This window comes from Oryctolagus cuniculus, chromosome 6 (assembly GCF_964237555.1).
Source record: "Oryctolagus cuniculus chromosome 6, mOryCun1.1, whole genome shotgun sequence".
In the NCBI taxonomy this organism is placed as follows: Eukaryota; Metazoa; Chordata; class Mammalia; order Lagomorpha; family Leporidae; genus Oryctolagus; species Oryctolagus cuniculus.
The window spans coordinates 108,715,333-108,735,183 of NC_091437.1; positions in this window are offsets into that span (position 1 = coordinate 108,715,333).

Consider the following 19,851-nt stretch of genomic DNA (forward strand, 5'->3'; position numbering starts at 1 on the left):
TCTCTTGGGAATTCTTCAAACCTTGCAGCCTTGTAACCTTTGCAAGGTTAGGGGGAAGAGAAACGCCGAAGCTTTTTTTTTTCCTTCTTTCTGGTAGTGAGTTTGCTGCACTTTCCGGCCCCCCTCTAGATTCTGACCCCCGTTTCCCCACCAATGTCTCGGGTTATTGAGTTCACCTCCCCTTCCAGTGCTGATGTGTGGACTCGGAGCCCTGAGCGTCCCAAGTCTCCCCGCTGTTGTCTGTGTGGCATGCACTCCCCTTCGAGCACTGGCGCACAGACCCTGGGGCTTCCGCGGCTCGGTCCCGCGACTTGGCTTCCGCGCTGTGGGCGACCTTATTCTCCCAGTAGGTCCTCCGATTCACGGCCATCCAGAAGGGTTTCCCCTGCAATATTTTCCTGGTTCTTTTTTCTGTGACTACCGTAACTCCCCTTTTATTAAACTAAATTTTCCCAGACTATCGGTGCACGCCCTCACTATTCCGCCATCTTGGCTCCGCCTCCTCAAGTTCATATTACACAAAGTTTATGAGGGAATGAATAAAACCAAAAGTCAGATTATTAAAACAGGATAAGAGGATGACTGTTTCAATATTTTAATTAGTTGTTTACATTCCAGTTACTTCGAAAGTCTTAAAATCACCACCCCACAGCTTATTTATTACTACGTAGAAAATACTGCTTCATTTCCTGGCTCCTTTCTGTGCATCCTTTTCATCATAAAAACTACATTGGGCTCTGTCTATACATTTTAATCTTCTAATCATTTATTTAAAATGCCTAGCTCTCAATTTAATACACTAAAAATTTATTATTATAGGAGAGCTGAATCTGAACAGTATTCTGCTGCATATAGAAATCCATTTATTATGAAACGTGTGTATTCATGCAATATAAACCTGTTATATGATAGGTATTGCCTTTTTTGATTTGAGGAGAAGCATTTACTTTCTTCATATAACCTCTCTCTGACATGTTCTCAGTTGCTTAACAATTTGTGAGCAATAAATTGGGAGACAGCTTTCCTTCCCAGTTAAGTTGTTTCTTTTGGTGCCTGAGCCGCTAAGCTTCTTTTAGATTTCCACCATCAATAATCTCTCAACATGCTGACGGAGGAAGCTATCAAGAGGTATTTTGTATCTACCCTTATATGATTTCATTTCTTGTGTGCTATGATATAGCTTCAGTAATTTGTTCATGTACCATCTCAATATTGTACTGAATGAAAAAAAAACCCTCCAAACCTGTAGAAATATTTCTGTAATCTATTTCATTATTCGTTGAATGTATTAAATGCAAAAGTTCTACATTGCTTAAGATATTGATGTACCACATTACACAGATGGAGCCAAAAGCAATTTCACCCTAATAAGATCTTCGTGTGAGAAATGTCCCCAATTCTTTCAATACACTTAAATTATACTCCACAAGCTGAATTTTAAAAGATATGTAAGGAGAAATTTTCAGACCCATACAAATAGTTTAATGGTATAACACTAGATTTCATAATTATAAACATTTACCTCAAAAATATTTATTTACTATTCTTGTTAGCACATAAAAATTGGTACCTAAAATCACTACCTATAGAAAGAAAGAAAGAAAATAAAAATGGTTGTTCACTAATTTTAACACACTATTTACTAATTTAAGAGTCATTTGTTTTACATCAGCACCACATGTTTCTTTTGAATATATGAATCAGATTTTCATTGATTTTTATTTAGGTAATTTGATCAAAGATTCAACATATCTAGCAAGAGTTCAAGCTACAAGTATGGAATTAGGAAGAGACTTAAAAGCCAAGAGTTGTTTTGTTGAGCCTTTTTAAATATCCAAAGCCTTGGCATGAGTTTACATATTAAGTGTTATTAAAGAATTGGATGTTTATTTGGCCCTCAAGAGATTTGCTTTGTATGGAAAGCACATTGTATGTGTGCTCATCATTTTTCCAGAAGAGGAATGAGTTAAATTCACCAGGATAAAGGAAGACACTAGAAAGCACATGCACATTCTCAAAGCCCGTTTTTGGGCATAGACACCTGGCTGCAAAATTATGCTCTCAACTCCAAGCTTCCTCTCTGAGTCTTGGGTTCCTCGTTTGCATCATGAAATGAAATAATAGGCCCTATCTTTTCGGTGTATTTTTCCTCAAATGTCCCAGGACATTGTTAATCACATTAAAAATAAATGAATGCTAAATTACCTCTATAGTTTCCAAGATGTCTGTGCATATTCTCAGAGAGTCATGACTGACTGCTTAGCTGCTCCCAAACATCTACTGACACACCCTCTCAGCTTCTTTCAAATATGTTTACGTAGGTTCTCACTTCTAAGTCTATTTAGTTACCAGCTCCCTGGGACCTTTGCTACCCAATTTTGTGAACACACAAAACACCTTATAATTTTATGTCTTTACTAAATCACATATCCTAAAAATGTCACTAAAACCACATCGTCTGCATAATAATTGAATCTGAATACTTGCTGTTTATAATGCTCACTCAAAACTTTGTATTTTTTTGTGTATTTCCTTGAAGTCCTAACTGAAGTAATAATTTTACTAAATGGAACGTATATTGGATTAGTTAGCTTGGAAAAAAATGTGTCATTCCAATACAAAGTAACTCGCGGTGAAGGAAAACAAAGTTGGAACTGACACTATTCTACTTCAGAACATATTTTAAAGTTACAGTAATCAAGACAGTGTGAAATTGGCAAAAAATTTAGACAACAAATCAGTAAAATATTGTGGAGAGCCCAGAAATATGAAGCATTTTCAAAAAAGTTAATGGAAACATGTATTATGAGAAAACTATGCATGAGTATAAACATGTTTTTGTACAAGTCCTAGCATTGAGGTGCAGCAGGTTAAGCTGCTGCCTACAATACCAGCACAGGGCAGGCTGAAGTCATGGCTCCAACATTTTCCACTTAGCTCCCTGCTAATGCACCTAGGAAAATAGCAGAAGATGGCCCAAGGACTTGAGCACCTTCACCCACATGGGAGACCCTGATAAGTTCCGGGTTCCTTGTTTTCCTTGTTTCAGCCTGGCCCAGCCCCAGCCATCCCTGCAATTCAGAGAGTGAACCAGCAGTTGGAAGATATTCCTCTCTCCTTCTCACTTTCTCTCCCTTCCTCTCTCTCTCTGATTCATCCTCTTTCTCTGTAAATATGCCTTTCAAATAAATAAATCTTCAAATATTTTGTACCAAAATTAGTGTATATTTTAAGTCTTTTTTCAGCAATTTTTGATGTATTCTCACATTCTCAAATAAATACACTTATTTTTTAAAATACTATATTTGTATGCCTGTTTACAAGAAGGGCAGAGAGACAGTGCGACAAGAGTCCCCATCCTACTTCACTCTGCAAATGCCCACAACAGCCCAGGCCAAAGCTGGGAGCCAGAAATTTGTTTAGGTCTGTCATGTGGTCACAGAGACCCAACTACCTGAACCATCATCGCTCGCTGCCTCACAGGGTGTGCAACAGCAGGAAACTGGAATAAGGAAATTTAGATGTATGTTGGACACAAGTACTCTTCTCTGGGATTCGGTGTCATCACTACAAGGTCAATGCCTTCATCAGTAATGAGTTTTTAGTACAACAAAGACACAATCACTGAAAAGAAAATAAAAATGATAAGCTGAGTTTCACTAAATTAAAATTTTCTGCATTATGAGAGATATTCTAAAGACAATGAGAGAAACCACTGACTAGGGGAAAAGATTTAGGAAAGATACATTTGATAATGGACTGTCATTCAAAATATAAGAATACTTCAAAGGTAATAGCACAATCAACCTAAATGTAAATGTGCCCTAGATCTTAATAGATCCCACACCAAAGCTAACCTACAGAGAGCAAATCAGTTCAAGAAAATATACCATACATTATACATCATTGGTGTACAAATGGTGTACACTGGTATACAATTGGTGTACAAATTAAATCAATAAAATACCACTATGTTTCTCTTAGAATGGTGATAATTCAGAACACTGACATCATCAAATGCTGAAAATGATGTGGAGAAACAAGAGTTCTTATTCATTCCTGTTAAGAATGCAAAATACTGCAGGCACTTTGTTCTTTTTTTTAAAGATTTATTTTATTTATTTGAAAGACAGAGTTACAGAGAGATCCGAAGTCAGGAGCCCCGAGCTTCTTCTGTGTCTCCCACATGGATGCAGGGGCCCAAAGACTTGGGCCATCTTCTACTGCCTTCCCAGGCCATAGCAAAGTGTTGAATGGGAAGAGGAGTAGTTGGGACTAGAACCAGCACCCATACGGTGCCGCTGCACCACAGCACCGGCCCCAACACTTTGGAAGACAAGTTGGCAGCTTCTTACAAAACTAAATGATCTCTTAGGATATAGAGAACAATTGTGCTCTTTGGTATTTACCCAAGAAGTTGAAAACGAATGTCTATATAAAAAAATGCATGAATATTTATAGCAGCTTCATTCATTGTTACCAAAACTTCTTAGCATTAAAATGTCCTTAGTAGGTAGTCTAAAATTGGGACATCTAGTCAATGAAATAATATTCAGTTCTAAAACAGTCTGAACTATCAAGCCATGAAGAGTCAATGGAGAAAATATAAATAAATGCAAGTAATTAACTAATTCATGAAGCCAATCTGAGAAGTCTACGTACTGTGTGATTCCAAGGAGATTACATTGTGAAAAAGGCGTAACTATGGAGACAGTCAAAAGATCAGAGGGTGCCGGGGATTAGGGGACTGAGAAAGAAAATGAGGCAGAACAGGGAGGATTTTAGGAAAGGAATCTGATAAGAGGATACATCCTATTATATATATTTTTAAAATCACAAAATACATGGTACTGAGTGTACCTAGTGTAAGCTACTCACTTTCAGTGACTATGCTGTGTCAGCGCAGGTTCACCAACCGTAATGAATGCATAGCTATGCCAGCGGATATTTGTAAAAAGGGGAGGCTGTGCATGCACTGGGAAGGAGGTGCTATGCTTTCTGTAAACTCTTCTTCTGAACCTAAAAAAACTTCCAAAAAATGTAAATGTATCAAAAAAGGAACTTTCCCTGAGTTTCAAAATGATGAAACAGATTAATTTTTCCAAGAATCCTTGATTTTCTATAAAATTTGTTTTTATTTACTTTTATTTGAAAAGGAGGGAGGGAGTAGAGGGAAGAAAGGGAAGAGAGAGAGAGATCAATGGATCTGTCATCTGATGGTTCTGAGGTTTAAAATGATAAAGCAGGTTAATTTTTACCATAACTTCTTGTATTTTTACAAAATTGTATGCATTTAAATTTATTGGAAAAGGAAGGAGGCTGGAAAGGAGGAGGAGGAGGAAAGAGAGAGAATCTTACATGTGCTAGAATAATCCTCAAATGCCCACTACAGGTGAAGCTGACCCAACACGATGTTGGTGCAGGGGACTGGGAACACAATCAGTGTTTCCAATGTGGTAGCAAGGATCCCAGTACTTAAGCCGTCAGTTGCTATCTAGGAGTGTGCACATTAGCAGGGAGTTAGAATGGAGTGGGATCTGCCTTTGATGGTAGGCTCTCCAATATGGGATGCATGTGTCCCAGGAAGCATCCTAAGCTTTGAGTCAACTGATTGGCCCTGTGCTTGCTTTTAAAATTAAGCATAGTAAACTTAGCTAAATACATTGGGATGAGTTTTTTGAAGGAAATAGAATATATTTCAAGGTAAAAGAGAAACATTACATATCAGTTAGAATCACTTCTGTAAAACATAGCAATTTTGTACTGTGATGAACCTAGCCAGAGATCTTCAACACATAGACTTCTGGATTTATGATGAGGTTACTTCCCAATAATATCATTCTGAGTTGAAAACATAATATCATAATTTGAAAATGGATTTGAAGCACCTAACCTACCTAGCATCACAGTCTAGAAACACAGTACACCATATATTTTGATGTTTACCCTTTTGATGGCAGGACTAACAACTACAGCTCATTGCTGCCGCCCAACATCATTTGAATATTATAATGGAATTGCTAGCCTGTGCAAAGATCATAATTCAACATGTGAAACACAGTTTATAAACATTGTAAAGTCAAAAAAAATTATAGGACCAACTGTTTTTAAGTTGAAGTCCATCTGTGTATAAACCTAAAACTGGTAGAATGAAAACAGACAGATACAAATGAGAAGATCTAAGCCCAGTATTTTATGGTTGCTGTATTGTAATTACTCATGGTGCTTCCATTTTCCTTCCTCTGTTATTGATTTGAGTCTTCTCTGTCTCTGATTTTTTATTTGAAATATTTCTTTCTTTTTAGACTAGGTATTATAAACTTTCATCAAAATATTGCTTTTAGCATATCTCAAAAGAACTGCCAAGTTACATTTCTGCTTTCATGTATCCAATTATTTTCTACTTGCCCTTTTAATTTTATTTAAAGATAGTAGCTATTTACATGTGTATTCATTTCCAGGTATTTTTTAAGTTCCCAAATTATTCCTTTTATACAATTACAATTCAATTACATTCTAGCCAGAAGATATATGTCTTCAATCCTTTTAAACTGAGACTTATTTTATGGCCTAATATATGGTCTATATTTATGAATATTGCATATGCTCTTAAAATAGTTTTAGTCAGTTTTAGGTGGAGTAATATGCATATCTGTTAGGCCTAGTGCTTATACAATTATTTAAATCATCAACTTCCTTTTTGATTTTCTGATATTTGTTTTATAATTAAACATATTTCATGAAAATTGCAGCTGATATTGTTGACATTTTCATTTTTTTACACTTTTGCTTGCTTTTGCAAAGTGGTTTTATCTTTTTATCTCTATGTTGACATTAGCTATTTGTGGAGACATAATTCTCATTTTCACAGCTTTTCTTTTTAAATATGGTTGTCTTTATTTCTCTAGTTATAGCTACAATAGCTATTTTCATGGCTTTTTTTTTCTAGTTAGTTTAACTCCTGGACTTTCTCATAAACAATTTATGTTAACGGATTTTTTTGTTCATGCACAGGCCTTACTTTCTTTAAAAAATCTCTCATTTATCTGAAAAACGAACAATTTTAGACAATATAAAATGTATCTCTAGAAATTGGATTCCTCCTTCTCCGTAGAGTGCATTTGTGTCATCTCCCTCTCTCTCCAAAGACTGACTTTCAATAGATAGCAGCAAGGAAGTTGCTTTGCCAGGTAGGAAAACCCAACAAAGAAGCAGGTGACCTACTAACGGTTTAGCACCAGGGTTCCCATGAACATCTGTTGCATGAGCATTTGTTTCATGCAGCTGCAGCTGCTCATTTGTGTAGGAACTTTACCTGGAGCCATCCTGTGAAATTTGGAATATTTCTCATGTGGGACCACTGAGTTTTCTGTTCATGTTGCAGTCAGTAGTGATTGGATAGAGATTTCCTTAAATACCTTGAGCCAAAGACACAAAGTTCTTGGTTTACAAGGGTGCAAGGAGCTGGGGACTGAAAATTTAATCAAACAAATTACAAAACTCAGTGTTCTTACAGTGATTCAGCCATTTTCTTAACAAATCATTATTGGATCATTACAAGTTGGTTAGATTCCAAAGTTCTCAAAAAGTTGATTTTGAAAACTTTTGTCAGCATTCTTGTGGTTTTTATGGAGGAGTAATATTCCAGAAGTTTTTCTGCTCAGTTAATTTTTGAACAGTTTGCAAAAAATTCAATGGAAGAAGTACATTTAGAAAAAAATGATAATGCTGGTGCAATTAGATAGCTATATGCATGAAAATGAACCAGCGATTGAATCAAACAAAAGTTGTTTCACCCTACTTACAGGGTCAGTAAGTATATAAATATTGTTGGTAGCTGGATAATGGTAAACCATCTACCCAACAGAAATGCAAGGACTGTGAAATTCATTTGTTTCATTTTTCAAAAGTCTGAATTTCAGACTAAGAATTGTCAAATGTAATACAACAATTAAAGTTAATTGCATGCTCTGCATGTATATAATATCATACTATATTCAATACATACATTAATAGTTAATAATAAAAATATGACATGGGCCGGCACCATGGCTCACTTGGCTAATCCTCCACCTGCGACGCTGGCACCCCGGTTCTAGTCCTGGTTGGGGCACAGGATTCTGTCCCTGTTGCTCCTCTTCCAGTCCAGCTTTGTGCTGTGGCCCAGAAAGGTAGTGGAGGATGGCCCAAGTCTTTGGGCCCTGCACCCACACGGGAGACCCGGAGGAAGCACCTGGCTCCTGGCTTTGGATCAGCGCAGTGTGCCGGCTGTATTGGCCATTTGGGGGGTGAACCAATGGAAGGAAGACCTTTTTCTCTGTCTCTCTCTCTCACTGTCTAACTCTGCCTGTCCAAAAAAAAAAAAAAATGCCAGTGTGTTTCCTCAAATATAAAGTGAGATAAGAAAAACTAACAGCCAAAGCATTCACACAGTCAATCCATTGCTTTAGTTTATATTCAAAGGTATTTTTATCATGAACCAACAATCATGATCTTAACATTTCATACTGACTTACTAAGCTTAATATTAAAATATGCATTCTCAGGCTTCACAGATATTGGCAATTCTACAAATTCTTGTTGCTTTGCTAAGTGAGGTTTGGTCAAACACACACTCATTATCCTGAGAGTATATACTGATTCTTAAATGCTAGAAAAGTTTACTATCCCTATATTCAAACTCTATTCTTTTGCATAACAAGTTAATTGGAACAATTTTAATAGAATAGTATTACAAACCTGAAGAACTTATTATTATGGCATTAGAACTTTCACATTTATTTAGAAAACATAAGCTTATAGCAGATCCCTTAAAGAACACAATTTTTAATATTTCCAGAGCATTTCTAAGAAAAATATGAGAATGTTGCTTATTTTGCCTTCTGTCTTTGAATGGAGTTCAACTGGCTAAATTGGTAGAGGTACACATACAGAAAAATATTACATGTAGGAAAACATGGTATTTTCCTAGGTCCATTTAATGAGCATGCAAAAAGTAGTCTATTCATCCTCTTCAGGTGATAAGAAAAAAACTAAATGCAAAAGTTAATTGACTAGCTCAATGTGGGGAATCTTATAGTAATGATTCCTCAGAATCTTTCAGTAATGATTCTTGTGAAGACTTCATTTTCTTTAAATCAGAATTTTATCTTTTAACCTCTCAGTTCTGTTATTGTCATCAGGATAGCAAAGAAATCAATAGATGGTATCTAATGAGAGATTATAACTTTTGGCTTCATTTAAAGATCATTAAATTGGCTAGCAACTTTCCTACATTTTCAAGTAAGGGTCAGTATTTAGACCATTTTATCATTTTACCATGAAGATCAAATGGAAAGTTCCTTTATTTAAGTGAGCAACCAGCAAAGATAAGAACATTTAATTATAGATTTAATTTCTGTCTCTTTTATAGTTATAGTTCTTTTTATGTTTTTTGCAGTCAATTTCAACTTCACGGAGCTTTTCTTGCATTTAAATTCCTTAACGAAGGGCATTTTGTAACATATTTTGTTCTTATATTATATATGATAACTTTCATTCCCTAATATATAATTTTTTAAAATTATAATGGTTTTGTACTTAAGTTTTATTCTTTTGAATTTTTGATGCTCTCAGTTGTATTTAGCTCATTTACTTATTTTTATCTTGACAAGTATATACAAACTAAAAGTTTTAATTATGTATATATCAAGCCAGGGAAGTTACTTGTCTAGATTACATGTGTCTGATGGAGACAATAATAAAGTTCCAGAAAAATAGTTGTATTCACTTTTTTTTTTTTTTTTTGACAGGCAGAGTGGACAGAGAGAGAGAGACAGAGAGAAAGGTCTTCCTTTGCCGTTGGTTCACCCTCCAATGGCCACCACTGCCGGCGCGCTGTGGCCGGCACACCACGCTGATCTGATGGCAGGAGCCAGGTACTTATCCTGGTCTCCCATGGGGTGCAGGGCCCAAGTACTTGGGCCATCCTCCACTGTACTCCCTGGCCACAGCAGAGAGCTGGCCTGAAAGAGGGGCAACCGGGACAGAATCCGGCGCCCCGACCAGGACTAGAACCCGGTGAGATAAGAAATCAGCTGTATATTTGCCGAATTTTTTTAAAAAAATATTGTTTGGTTTTATTTAAAGCTTTCAAACACAATGACATTTTCATATGTAATCCAGGAATGGGGAAAAAAATGAAAAGATGTCTAGAAATCTTACAAAGTCTATGTCTGAACACAAATGATCCTGATAGCTGATTTTTGTTTCTGGAATGACTATTTGGTCTAGAAGACTCAGTATGGATTGGCAAACAAGTAGTAGACACAGTATGGATTGGCACAACATATCTTGAAAACTTCTTCATCAACACTTTAACCTAAATTTTAAATAAATTTAAAAAAATCTTGTGTACCAAAGTGTGGTGCTCAAAAAGCTCTAATGTCTTTCAGGATTTATTGGGACACAGATTAATTAAACCAAAATTTTAAAATTTTGAGCATAGGGGCCGGCGATGTGGCGCAGTGGGTTAATGCCCTGGCCTGAAGTGCCAGCATCCCATATGGGTGCCGGTTCTAGTCCAGGCTGCTCCTCTTCCGATCCAGTTCTCTGCTATGCCCTGGGATAGCAGTGGAAGATGGCCCAAGTCTTTGGGCCCCTGCACCAACATGGGAGACCAGGAAGAAGCACCTGGCTCCTGGCTTCGGATCGGTACAGCTCTCGCCGTTGCAGCAAATTGGGGAGTGAACCAGCGGATGGAAGACCCTTCTCTCTATCTCTACCTCTCTCTGTAACTCTTTCAAGTAAAAAAAAAATAAATCTTTTTAAAAAATTTAAGCACAAAAATAACAAGCATTTCATGTGTCAACGATGTAGGACTCACATTCTTAGGTGAATTAAACAGATAATAGCACTATCTCAAGAGACAAAGGGCATTCTTTAAAATTCATCTATGACCAATGATAGTCTCCTTCCTATTTGATCCATGGCAAAGGGATAGACTGCAATGTAGTGAGCCTGATGAAATACCAGACAGTGTTCTGTGCTTGAAATGACACAAGGTCAATGAAGTTAAAATGAGACCATGAAATCATATGTTCTTTTTTTACTCCCACAGACAACTGTGTTTAAATAATGAAAGTCTAGCCCATCTATTTTTTCTATGAAAAATGCGGTACAGGAAAGATGGTGAAAGATGCAAAGTTCTATACATAAATTCCTTCACATAAGTCTTAAAAATTGACTTAGGTAGTATATAAAAGTCACATGTCAACTATCTATAGAAACATTATATGGACACTCAGATCAACATTATATGGACACTCAGATCAATCATTCTAAAGGATCTAAAGTATCTCTTTCATTAATTTTAATGGGTATCAAGTCCGTTATTCATGTAATTCCCTAAACAAAAATCTTATTGAATCCAAAACCTCCTGGATATAAGTTTCTAAATGTTAAGTTAAGCATTAACACTACATAAAGTAATTTATTCCTTCAAACATTTAAAAGTGAATATACTATAATCTAGAAGAAACATAAAGACAAATTTTAGGTACTGTTCTAAATTTTCAACTTAAAAATTCAAGAGGTATAATTTAGTCACACTATTAGCCTTTATTTACAATATTTGTATTGAAACTAAGGAACAAAACTTGCAGACGAAGATTCTCTTTCTTAAAAAGCTTAATTTTCTCTTGTCAAATTTGCTTTCCAAAAAAAGGGAGGAGCTCAAAAAGAAACAAAAGTATGCATATATCCTCTATGAGAGCTGCTATTCGACAAATCAGTTAACAGGTCATTTTCTCTGAAAATATAAGGACATAGATGGGCGAAGTGTTCTGTTTCTTTATTCATTTAGGTATCTGCTTTTATCTCATTACTGCACAGGTGCTTTTGGTGGCAACACTCCATTCATTTTATATTGTTTTGCAAGCTCTCAGGGAAACAGATGCCCTGGTTTAGCATGCTAGTGAAAACTAACATATCAAGGGAATAGATATAGAAAGTAAGAAATAAAACAGTTTTTACAAGGCCAGTGAATTCAGTACATTTGGTTATAAATTACATGACAAAATAAGTTTATGAGATGTTGAATATAAAATCAGAAATATAGAGAATATCACTAAAATGCAAGTCTGAATTATATAAACGTACTATTTATACTGTTCAAAAAATTTCCAGTGTGTGTAAAGACATATGTTTTATCCATTTAAAAATATATAATCTTTATTTGACTCATTTATTCATCCTTTGGGATACACAAATAGTAATGATTATCTCAAATAGGTTTCCTTTAGCACTATTTATTGGTTGTTATTCAAATGATCACCCTCATTGTACTACTTTTATTTTAACTAATTATTTCTAGAAATATAAAACTGTGCCCAGTTATTTCTATTAGTAACCTTTGGAGTATTATAAAATAAATATTAATTACTATGCAAAATAATGTTAGTATCAAATCACACAACAGAAAGAATTTGGTGTCGAAAAATTCAGTCTGAGTAGTGTGTATCATGGTGACTCATTACAAGAACTTCTAGTGCCTTTGCCTTATATTTTGCTTTAAGTCATGTCTCTCATGGTGTGAAAACTTAATCATATCACTTTAAATACTTCCTAAAATTAACTGCAAAGATCCTATATTCTAATCTTCATTTCAAACTTTTATATTTTATTATCTTATATAGCTTTGGCATCATCATATTGCTAGATTCTTGTACAGGATACAAGGCCCTTCTTCATTTCCTTGTATTTTACACTATTTTGATAAAGTCGTTAATCTAAAACATAATATATAGAGAGCTAATTCTCTGCTGCTCTAAACTCTGTATTGCTCTCATGATAATGGACATGATTTCACACGGCTTATAAGATCTATGATATTTTTCAGTTGTTTATATTTCCAGTTCTCAACTCTATTTGTCTGATGTCTCACATGTTACATACCAGGCTCACTGAATATTGTTTTTCCTGATGAGGCTGCACTGCTAGACTTGTTTTATTATTTCTGCCTGGAATGCTATTATTTCTTTTACATAACATGCCTAAACCATTACTGCCCATTGGTTACATGCCAGATTTGATAATTCTTCTTCCAGCGTACCAACACTTATTCTAAGTATTTTCTATCATATTTCTTTTTTTGTTTTTCATTGAACTGCAACTTTCTTTTTGCTTTTCATTCATTTCTTACACTGAAGCATACTTGAGGTGGAGATTATGGGGCATGCTGATGGGAAATTGAGAATCAGATGGTTTGATGCTGATTTCAATCAGTGTGCACAGGAAATAACCACAACATGTTAAATAAAAAAGGGTCAGCAACATGTAAATTAAACTATTAAAGAAGTCTCTGTTTATTATACACTAATTTTTATTAAGCTCCTTCCTATCTTAGAATGGTAAGTACACTGCTGGCCTGAATCCTGGAGCAGACTCATTGTTATTTTCTAAAAAGTGTGGTACATGAGGTAATATTTGCTGAATAAATGATAAAGAATTTTTAATAAATATTATATAGATGTTCAAATGGAAGTTAATGTCATTAATAATGAAATATAACCTTATATACTTTAACAAAGAAAGTGCTTTTAATAATTAATGTAAATAATAACATAGCCTTTCATAATTGGCATTAACAGTAAATGCTATTGAAATTTCATTCTATATCCTGGAAATGCCATTTTGATATCCTCTTATAAAGAATCTGGAAGTCATTGTGTTCTTCTCAGATCATTTTGATAATTATTGACTAATGGAATTTATAAGTAGAAAACGAAACACAAAAAAATGAAAATTGTTTTCCAAATAATATTTTTTTCTGATTTAAATCTTTTTTAGAATTAGTAAGCCTGAAGAATAATGTGGAATGGGAAGAAATAAAGGCAAAATTTCACAAGGTCACTTGTTGGTGGGTGACCAACAGTGAACTGGGAAGGCTGTTAGCAATTTCTTTTTTGACAGCTATAGTTATCCTATTTTGTGTAATTCTGGCAGGAAACTTCAAACATAATACAGATTAATAAAGCAACTGAGATGAACTAACATACTAGTAGTGATATTTTATATCAGAAACATGAAAAAAGTCAGGATTGAATTAGACTGGAAACAGTATCCTTTTTCTTACAAATTACTTACAATCTATATTTAATATATTATTTTTAATCACTGATGAAAAATCAGAACATACTATTGTTATGTTTAATATAATAATTATTCTATGTCCAAAGTATTGTCTATTGTGAGAGAATAGAATGATGATAAATAAAAAGCTCACTCAGTGACAGCCTCTGATCTCAACACACGTTTTGCAATAAAGCCACACTGAAAAAAAAAGAGAGCATAATATCACTCACATTTTTTTTTCTTGCAAAAAAACAATAAGACAGAATAGTACAAATTCAAACTATATATGCATGGGAAAAGTAATCCAAATTCAGCAAATGCAGTTCCATAAACATAAGAATGGACTGAAACTACAAACTCTTCAGTAAAAAGGAGGCCAAAATTTTAATTAATAATGTAACACCATTTCCTGAAAAATTTGGAAAACAAAACTGAGGGGAATGTCACACCTATTGGAAATTTTTTGCAAGGCAAAGGAAAATAGAGAAGAAAAGTGAGAGTCTTACAACACATAGCGCAGTCAAGCAAGAAATACATCCGGGGCCAAGATTGTGCCATTGTAGGTAAAGCTATCGCCTGCAACACCGACATCACATATGGCTGGCCACTTCGTGTCCCAGTTGTTCTTCTACTGATCCGTCTCTCTGCTAACAGCTTGGGAAAGCAACGGAAGATGATCCAAGTACTTGGGTTCCTATCACACAAGTGGAAGACCTGGATGAAGCTCATGATTTCTGGCTTCAGCCTTGCTCAGCCCTGGCCATTATAGTCACTTGGGGAGTGAACCAGCAGATGAAAGAGCTCCTTCCCTGTCTCCTCTCTCTCTCTCCTTCTCTGCAATTCTGATTTTTCAAATAAATTTTTTTAAAAAAATAATTTCATTGTCTTACTATATAGTGCTAATAAAACAGAAAAGCCTTCAATTAAACAAGTTTAAACACTTTTCTGCCTTTAAACAGCCATTACTAAAAGTTAAGGAAAAACATTTCAAAATAAAAATTAAAGAAAAAAGTAATTATGCAATGCTTATTTATAGATGAAACACTGATGAAATGAAACACTTTGTATAGTAAAAGTCCTTAAACACCAATAAAATATGAAGCAAATAAAATCGTTACATAACATCCTATCAGCTTTCTGAATTGGGGAAGATGGCCGAATAGAGAGGGAGGGAGCACAGCGAAGCTCCACTAAGGGAAGGTTCAAAGAGGGATGAAAATTTGTAGTTTTTAAGCCCTTCCTCAAACTGGGGTGTTAGGGTGGACACGCGTGGAAGATGTGGACGCCTGAGACTCAGGACACTAGCAGGAGCGTGTATGCACCAGCGCTGGAAGCCGAGGTGAGACGGGGCACTAGCCCAGCACCACGGCACAGCTGCCGCCGCCCCTCCCCCAACACACCCTGGGACGGACACTGAGACACACACGACTGAGTGGGGGAGGAAATAGAACAACGGGACAGAGTGAGTGGCGCCGGCGGAGAGAGTGCACGATTCAGGGACACTAACTGAGAGACTGAGTAAGCCAGTATCTCTTGGCGCCTCCCCGGAGCTCCAGCGGGCGGGAAGCAGCCATTTTGTTTGTTTACATTCCGGCTTAAAGGAGAACTATCTTTGCCTCCACACTAACCTTCGGAGGCGGAGCCCAAAGGTGGAGCTGAGGGTGCTCCAGGGAGGGCAGCCCAAAGTCCTGAGACCCGACTATTCAAGTTACTGAATAGCGCCTCCTGGTGGGGAAAAAGCACAGGATCCAGAGCTGCAGTGGACAGAGAGCAGCCACCCTGTCTGTTTACCTGCGGGCTGTGTAGAGCAGCCTGGTTACACTGGATATTGGTAGAGACTCACAGCAGCCTGTAGTAGAGGGAAATCAACCCGAAAAATCACCCAGACGGAATGCCAAAAAACAAAACCAAAAAAATATAGAAGATAATATAAATTTGCCAATGGAGCAGGCTAAACCAACCATAACAGAGGCAGAAGAAGAAGTTGAAAACATGCCAGAAAAAGAATTCAGAAAATTAATAATCAGAATACTTAGAAATAATGAGAAACAGTGTCAAGAGCTGAATGAAAAACAAGCCCAAGGATTAGAGATCTTAAAGAGAAGCCAGAATGAGATACTAGAACTGAAAAACTCAATTGACCATATAAAAAACACCGTGGAATCCCTCGGAAATCGAACAGATGAAATAGAAGACCGAATATCAGAATTCGAAGACAAACTTCCAGAAATAATACAGTCAGTTCAATCGCAGGAAGAAGAAATTAAAAAATTAAAAAACACGGTCGGAGACCTACAAGATTCAATCAAACGGTGTAATGTTCGGATAATAGGAGTCCCTGAGGGGGTGGAAAGAGAGAATGGATTAGACGGTGTCTTCAACGAAATAATATCAGAAAACTTTAAACAAAGGCAGCTGGATAACAACACACAAATACAACAGATAGCCAGGACTCCGAACACAGAGTAGACCAGAAGAGAAATTCACCACGACACATTGTGGCAACACTCAGTTCAGTGACACACAAAGAACAAATCCTAAAATGTGCCAGAGAAAAGCGACAAATCACATTCAGGGGTAAGTCAATCAGACTCACCCCAGACTTCTCATCGCAAACACTACAGGCAAGGAGACAATGGCATGATATATTCCAAGTGTTAAAAGACAAACAATGCCAACCTAGAATACTATATCCTGCAAAGCTATCATTTATGAATGAAGGGGAAATAAAGATCTTCCACGACAAACAGAAACTGAAAGAATTTGTATCCACGCGTCCAACCCTACAACACTTGATCAAAGACGTGCTGCACAAGAAATACAAAAACAAGAACTTCACTGCAAAAAAAAGCGAATGTAGAATAACCCACAAACAAAGTTCAAAATACATAAACAGCTCGTTTCAGAAAACATGAAGGGAAAAAGACAGTACTTAACAGTAATCACATTGAATGTGAATGGTCTTAATTCCACGACAAAGAGGCACAGACTAGCGGATTGGATAAAACAAGAGGATCCAACTATATGCTGCCTTCAGGAGACACACCTCATCAGCAAAGATGCACGCAGACTGAAAGTGAAAGGATGGAAAAAGATACTCCAAGCTAATGGAAATCAAAAGAGAGCTGGTGTGGCCATCCTAATATCAGACAAAATAGACTTTAACATAAAAACTATTAAAAAAGACAGAGAAGGGCACTATATAATGATTAAAGGATCTATGCAACAGGAAGACATTACTATTATAAATGTATACGCACCTAATTACAGGGCGCCTGGCTACCTGAAAGAATTACTAAAGGATTTAAAGGGAGATATAGACTCAAATACAATAGTAGCAGGGGACTTCAACACCCCACTCTCACCAATGGACAGATCAACCAGACAGAAATTCAACAAGGAAACAACTGAGCTAATTGACGCCATAGACCAAATAGACCTAATAGATATCTTCAGAACCCTCCACCCCACAGACACAGAGTTCACGTATTTCTCCCCAGTACATGGAACATTCTCTAGGATTGACCATATACTAGGCCATAAAGGGAGCCTCAACAAGTTCAAAAAAATTGAAACCGTACCATGCAGCTTCTCAGACCATAGTGCAGTGAAACTTGAAATCAACAACCCAAGAATCTCTACATCATATGCAAATATATGGAGAATGGACAACATGATCCTAAATGAACAGTGGGTCATCAAAGAAATTAAAAGAGAAATCAAAAGATTTCTAGAAACAAAAGAAAATGATAACACAACCTATCAAAACCTGTGGGACACAGCAAAGGCAGTGCTAAGAGGAAAGTTTATAGCAATTAGTGCCTACATCAAGAGGCTGGAAAGGAACCAAACAAATGAACTCTCCATGCACCTCAAGGAACTAGAAAAACAGCAGCAAATCAAGCCCAAATCCAAAAGGAGGAAAAAAATACTAAAGATCAGAGAAGAAATAAACAGAATTGAAACCAAAAAAACAATACAAAAGATCAACAAAACCAGGAGCTGGTTCTTTGAAAAAATAAACAAAATCGACACACCATTGGCGCAACTAACCAAAAAAAGGAGAGAGAAGACCCAAATCTGTAAAATCAAAGATAGTAATGGAAATGTAACAACTGACACAATAGAAATAAAAAGAATCATCAGAAACTACTACAAAGAGATGTATGCTAACAAATTGGGGAACCTGGAAGAAATGGATAGATTCCTGGACAAATGCAACCTTCCTAAACTGAGCTGTGAAGATATAGAAAATCTAAACAGACCCATAACCATGGAAGAAATTGAATCAGTAATAAATGCACTACCGAAAAAGAAGAGCCCAGGACCGGATGGCTTCACTGCCGAATTTTACCAGGCATTTAGAGAACAACTAACCCCAGTTCTTCTCAAATTATTCCAAACGATTGAAAGAGAGGGAATCCTCCCAAATTCCTTCTACAAAGCCAATATCACCTTAATTCCTAAGCCCGGAAAAGACACAGCAGAGAAAGAAAACTACAGACCTATCTCCCTGATGAACATAGATGCAAAAATACTCAATAAAATTCTGGCAAACCGAATCCAACTACACATCAGAAAGATCATTCACCTGGACCAAGTGGGATTTATCCCTGGTATGCAGGGATGGTTCAATATTCAAAAGTCAATCAACGTAATCCAGCACATTAACAAATTGAGAAACAAAAATCATATGGTTATCTCAATAGATGCAGAGAAAGCATTTGACAAAATACAACACCCTTCATGATGAAAACCCTAAGCAAATTGGGGTTAGAAGGAACATTCCTCAACACAATTAAGGCAATCTATGATAAACCAAAGGCCAGCATCATATTGAATGGGGAAAAGTTGGAGGCATTTCCATTGAGAACTGGCACCAGACAGGGATGCCCACTCTCACCATTGCTATTCAATATAGTCCTAGAAGTCTTAGCCAGAGCCATCAGGCAAGAAAAAGAAATTAAAGGGATACAAATGGGAAAGGAGGAAGTTAAACTATCCCTGTTTGCAGATGACATGATACTATATATAGAGGACCCAATAAACTCCTATAAGAGGCTACTGAAACTCATAGAAGAGTTTGGTAAAGTAGCAGGATACAAAGTCAATGCTCAGAAATCAACAGCCTTTGTATACACAGACAATGCCAGGGCCGAGGAAGAACTACTAAGATCAATCCCATTCACAATAGCCACAAAAACAATAAAGTACCTTGGAATAAATTTAACCAAGGATGTCAAAGACCTCTATGATGAAAATTACAAAACACTAAAGAAAGAAATAGAAGACGACACAAAAAAATGGAAAAACCTACCATGCTCATGGATTGGAAGAATCAATATCATCAAAATGTCCATTCTCCCAAAAGCAATTTACAAGTTCAATGCAATACCAATCAAAATACCAAAGTCATTCTTCAAAGACCTAGAAAAAATGATGCTGAAATTCATATGGAGAAACAGGAGACCCAGAATAGCTAAAGCAATCCTTTACAATAAAAACAAGGCCGGAGGCATCACAATTCCAGACTTCAAAGCATACTACAGGGCAGTTATAATCAAAACAGCCTGGTACTGGTACAAAAACAGATGGATAGACCAATGGAACAGAATAGAAACACCGGAGATCAATCCAAACATCTATAACCAACTCATATTTGACAAAGGACCTAAAACCAACCCCTGGAACAAGGACAGCTCTTCAACAAATGGTGCTGGGAAAACTGGATGTCCACAT